Below are 5,521 nucleotides of genomic sequence, written 5' to 3'. Positions count from 1 at the left end.
CCTCCTGCGGCCCCCCGCCCTCCAGGGCGCCTACTGCCTGGGTGAGGGCTGCGGCGGGACGCGGGGGGCCACCCCGGGGCTGGCCAGGCTGGGGACACCCCAGGGACGGACAGGCTGGGGACACGCGGGGACACCCCCAGGGATGGACAGGCTGGGGACATGCGGGGCCACCCCAAGGGACGGACAGGCTGGGGACACGAGGGGACACCCCAAGGGACGGACAGGCTGGGGACATGCGGGGACACCCCCAGGGATGGACAGGCTGGGGACATGCGGGGCCACCCCAAGGGACGGACAGGCTGGGGACACGAGGGGACACCCCCAGGGATGGACAGGCTGGGGACACGCGGGGACACCCCAAGGGATGGACAGGCTGGGGACATGGTGGGGCCACCCCAAGGGATGGATAGGTTGGGGACATCCCAAGGGATGGACAGGTTGGTGACATGAGGGACACCCCAGGGCCTGGCCAGGTTGGGACACAATGGGGCCACCCCAAGGGATGACCATGCTGGGGACACGAGGGGCCACCCCAAGGGATGGGCAGGTTGGGGACACGAGGGGACGCCTCATGGCATGGCCAGCTTGGGGACATGAGGGTGCAGCTCAAAGGATGGCCATGTTGGGCACATGAAGGAACATCCCAGGGCCTGCCCAGGTTGGGGACACGGTGGGGACACGAGGGGACACCCAGGCCCTGGCCAGGCTGGGGACATGAGGAGATGCTCCAAGGGATGGCCACGTGTTTGGGGACACCCGGTGGGGACACCCCAAGGGCTGCCGGTGTTTGGGGTCTTGCCTCTCCAGCCCCTGCTGACACCTGCTCGGTGTGGAGCTGTCCCCAGGGCCGGCGGGCGCTGCGTCCCCAGCGTTGTGCCCTCGGCACCGCATGTCCCCTGGCAGTGGGGACAGCTGCGGCCCCGGGGCTGGGAGGTGCTCCTCGCACAGCCCCGTCTTGCCCATGCAGCCCCAGCGCCGTGCGCGGTGAACGGCCATGTCACTGGCGGGGGCTGCCGGGCTGGAGGGGGGGGCTCGGCCAGGCGGGGGGCTCGGCGGGGGCCGTCTCACCCCCCTGTCGTCCCCCCCCCGCCACAGGCCACGTGCTGTGCGTGGTGGTGCTGATGCTGCCGGTGCGGTCCCTGGTGAAGCTTTACCTCCACCTCCTCACCGCGCTGCTGCTCGGCGCGGGGCACACAGCGGCCAGGTGAGCCCGGGGGCCACGGGGGGCCATGCCGGGGTGCGGGGGGGGGAACGGGGGCTGAACCTCTCTCCCTGCAGGGACTACGTCCGTCGCGAGCTGGAGTACGGCTTCCAGGGCACCCTGTGCAGCGACCCCACAGCGCTCGGCCGCTTGGCCACCACCCTCGCAGGTGAGCCCGGGGGGGGGGGGGGGGGGGGGGGTGTCCCAGCCCCCCCGAAGATGTCCCTTGTCAGGGGATGGGGGGTGGCACTGGGCAGGGTGAGGGTCTCTGTGCTGACCCGGCTGTGGGAGCCATCACCCGTGGGACAGCGTGCTGGGTGGCGATGGCACAGCTGAGCCGGATCATCTGCACCGCTCAGCATCGAGCAGGGGGCATGGACGTGAGCCCTGGGGGGGTTTCTCTGCCCCCGCCACCCCGGGGCTCGCAGGGGAAGGGGCTGAGCCTTGGGGCCAGGTGGTCTCGGGGTGTTGCTTGTGGCGGGGCGAGGGCAGCAGCAGGGTTTGCCGTGGGGCAGGGCTGAGCCCCACGGCGGGGCTGGCTGCGAGGTGTCCCCCCGCCCCCGGCCCGGTGCCTGCCCTGAGCCCCCTCTCCTGCGGCTGGTGCCCGGGTGCCGGTGCAAGGTGGCTGTGCCGGGGGAGCCAGGGAGGGGGCACGGGGGTCCCGCGTCCTCCCGCGTGCTCAGCCGTCCCCGTCCCCTCCGCAGGCCAGCTCTGCCTGTGCGCCCTCTGCTCCCTCCTGATGAGGAGCAGGCGGCCGTGGCTGTTCGGCGCCCCGCTGCTGCCGGTGCTGGCTCGCCTCTGCGGCCTCCCCCTCACACCCTGCCCGTCCTCAACACCTTCGCCGCCATCCTCACCGTCCTGGAGGTGATCTACGTCCTCGGCTCCCACGTCCTCGTCCCCTTCCAGCTGGCTGCCGCTGCCTGCCGGCAGGTCGTGCAGGTGAGTGGGGCGGGGGGCTGCAGGACGGGGGGCTGTGGGACAGGGGGCTGTGGGATGAGGGTTCCCATGTTGAGCCTGGCTTGATGCAGGGTTGGTTGCAGGGCTGTCCCCTCGAGCGGCCAGGCCCCCTGCACCCTCCTTGTCCCCCACGTGTGGGGCGGGATGGGGGGCAGCCCGCTGAGCGTCCCCGTCCCCGCAGGCGCTGGAGGTGTACCGGCTGGTCGCGCTGGGGGTGTCCCTCTGGAGCCAGCTGGCCGTCCCGCTCCTCTTCCTCGTCTTCTGGCTGGTGCTCTTCTCCCTCCGGCTCTCCTCCTTCCTCGCCTCCTCCGGTAGCCCCCTGGCCCCAGCAGGGCCTCCTCTTCCTCCTCCTCAGCAGGTAGGGACCAGGGCAGGCAGGAGCTGGGGGAGCTCAGCCTTCCTCTGGCATAGCTGCGGGAGGAGGATGAGGAGGGGCTGGGGCTCTGGTTTGCGCTGCCTGGCCCCTGCCAGCCCCTGCCAGCATCCACACTCACCCCGGGCTCCGTTGTAGCGCGGCCGAGTGCTGCAGCACACCCTACTCCCTCGTTGGCCTCACCTTCACCGTCTCCTACCTCGCCCTGGGCGTCCTCAACCTCTGCAAGTTTTACCTCCTGGGCTTCGGTGCCTTCCAGAACGGCAACGTCATGCACAGGTGAGCCCGCGGCGGGGGCACGGCCAGGCGAGGGGCACAGGCAGGCATCCCTTCTCCCAGTCCAGTTTGCCTGCAGGAGCCCAGCACAGGGTGGGGAGGATGGGGGAGTCGCGAGGGGATCCGGGGGCCGGGGCATTTCCCCGAGGGGTGACCAGGGCACGGCACACGCGGTGGCCACGTGGCACGTGCCTGCGGCTGCCGGCCTCACGCCCCGCTCCTGGCAGGGGGGGTGACGGAGGGCGTGACGCTGCTGCTGCTGGCGCTGCAGACGGGGCTGCTCGACCTGCAGATCCTCCAGCGGACCTTCCTCCTCAGCATCATCCTCTTCATCGTGGTGACCTCCACGCTGCAGTCCATGATCGAGATAGCTGATCCATCGTGCTGGCGCTGGGGGCCTCCCGCAACAGGTACCAGGGGAAGGAAGAGCAGCAGGATCCGGCCCCCTGTGCTGGGGGGCAGCGGGGAGGGGTGGTGGGGGTCCTCCCCCGCTGCGTCGGGGGAAGAGCCAGGCTGGGTCCATGCCCTCCATGTGCTCCCCCCGCCTCGGGTCCTCGTTCCCCTTTTTTTGGGCAGAATCGGTGGCAGCGGAGGGGGCAGGAGCGTGGTGTCCCGGGGGGGTGGGTGCTGCTCCCAGGGTGGGCACAGCCCCGCTGAGCTGTGCCTCCCCTAGGAGCCCCTGGAAGCATTTCCGCGGCGTCAGCATGTGCCTCTTCTTGCTGGTTTTCCCTTGCTTCATGGCCTACAAGATCGCCCACTTCTTCCACCTGGATTTCTGGCTGCTGATCCTGTCTCCAGCTGCATGCTCACCTCTCTGCAGGTATGGCAGCTCCCGCTCCCTCCGACTGGGGTCTCGGTGGGCCCCCCGGGGTGGGCATCCCTGCCCATCCCATGCCCACGACCCTGCCCCAGTCACCCCCACCCAACCCCGACTGGGACACCGGGTGGGGGTGTGCAATCTGCCATCCGGCACCGTCAACAAGGCGCCGTCCCGCCGCTCGCCAGGTGATGGGCACCCTCTTCATCTACGCCCTCTTCATGGTGGAGCTGCCTCCAGGACACGCCGCTGGAGCGGATGGACGAGATCATCTACTGCGTGAACGCGGTGAGCCGGGTGCTGGAGTTCCTGGTGGCCGTCTGCGTGGTGGGCTACGGCACCTGTGAGTCCCTCTTCGGGGAGTGGAGCTGGATGGGCGCCTCCGTCATCATCATCCACTCCTACTTCAACGTCTGGCTGCGCGCTCAGTCGGGCTGGAGGAGCTTTCTGCTGCGCCGCAGGCTGCCAAGAAGATCAACTCCTTGCCCCGGGCCACGGGCAGGCAGCTGCGGGACCACAACGATGTCTGTGCCATCTGCTTCCAGTCAGCCCCCTCCCCTCGCCAGCACCCTGGGGGCTGCCCCCCTCCCTGCGGTGCTGGGGGGACCCCACTCTGGGCAGCCCCAGGGGGTCCCTTGCCCGCTGGGTGACGTCCTCTCCCTGCCCGCAGGACATGCAGGTGGCCGTCGTCACCCCCTGCAGTCACTTCTTCCACGCCACCTGCCTCCGCAAGTGGCTCTACGTGCAGGACACGTGCCCCATGTGCCACCAGCAAGTCACGCTCGGTGGCTGCCGAGGAGGATCCCGGCATGGGGAGGGCGGCTCGGCCGGTGCTGGCCAACGGGGATGAGGTGCTGGAGGACGGAGGAGCCGCCACGAGCCCAGCCCCAGCTCAGCCCCGGGAGGACGGGCTGCCCAGCGTGGCCCCAGGCCAGGGGGACAGAGGGGCTTCCCAGGACGATGGGGCTGGGGAGCGCAGCCCCCCACCACCCCGCTCATCCCCACGCCTCCACCCCGCAGGAACGAGAAGCGGGTGCCGTCCCACAGCCCCACGGGGACCCTCACCCCCGTAGCAGGGACACGCAGCATCCGTCCCCCTCGCCCGCCAGCCCGGACCCTTTTGCCAGCCCCGAGCTCGGCGCGGGGGACAGCGGGGACTCCCACAGCAGCCACCGCCCCTCCTAGCACCGTGGACTGCCGCCCCCCGTGCCAGGGTCCCTCTGCGGGGGCCGTGCCACCGGCTGGCAGCGAGTGGGGCCGGGACCCCACGTGGCACCAGCATCCCCGAGTGCCTGCACCCCTACGGACTCTTTTTGCAATAAAGCCGGAGCTGAAGCGGCTGCGCCCGAGGGCCGGGGCTGCGCGTCTCGCCCGCCCTGTGACGGGATGGTGCCCCGTGCCAGGATGGTGCCCTGTGCCAGGACGGTGTCCCGTGCGGGCACGGTGGCCTGTGCCCAGTGCGTCCCTGGGGTGCTGCGAGGCGTGGGAAGGGTGGGCACCCGACAGGTACACGGTGGGTGCCCGGCTGCCTTCTGGCCTTACCCCACTAGATGGCACGGGTGGCACGTGCCGGGCGCTTGGCGTGGGTGGTGGGAGCTTGGGGGGGTTTTGGGGTGGTCCTGGGCAGGGGATGGCCTGGGCTTGGCATGGATCTAGCGTGGGTCTGGTGTGGGACGGCAGGGGCTTGGCATGAGTCTGGTGTGGGGTGGCATGGGCTTGGCGTGGGTCTGGCAGGAGCTTGGCGCGGATCTGGCACGGGACGGCGCGGGCTTGGCGTGGGTTGCCTTTCCCAGCTCTGCTGCCAAACCCCTTTCCCCATGCCCATCCCCGTGCCCACGCCAGGACGGGACCGGGTGGCCCCTCTCCAGCCCAGGCGAAACGGGACGGGGACAGGGAC

General features: G+C 70.7%; 1 pseudogene across 1 annotated transcript; it reads left to right on the top strand.

The window, feature by feature from the left end:
• The first annotated feature begins 4 nt into the window (after window positions 1-4).
• On the top strand, window positions 5-4,964 carry LOC143173304 (RING finger protein 145-like; annotated as a pseudogene). The gene is made up of 10 exons (XR_012997524.1): window positions 5-41; window positions 1,096-1,204; window positions 1,279-1,370; window positions 1,906-2,140; window positions 2,340-2,516; window positions 2,670-2,818; window positions 3,035-3,217; window positions 3,481-3,627; window positions 3,813-4,172; window positions 4,295-4,964. The product of XR_012997524.1 is annotated as an RING finger protein 145-like (transcript).
• Window positions 4,965-5,521: the final 557 nt, after the last annotated feature.

Source organism: Aptenodytes patagonicus, unplaced genomic scaffold (assembly GCF_965638725.1).
Source record: "Aptenodytes patagonicus unplaced genomic scaffold, bAptPat1.pri.cur scaffold_60, whole genome shotgun sequence".
Classification (NCBI taxonomy): Eukaryota; Metazoa; Chordata; class Aves; order Sphenisciformes; family Spheniscidae; genus Aptenodytes; species Aptenodytes patagonicus.
The sequence above is the reverse complement of the archived record's forward strand: the minus strand, read 5'-3'. Positions and strand labels throughout refer to the sequence as shown.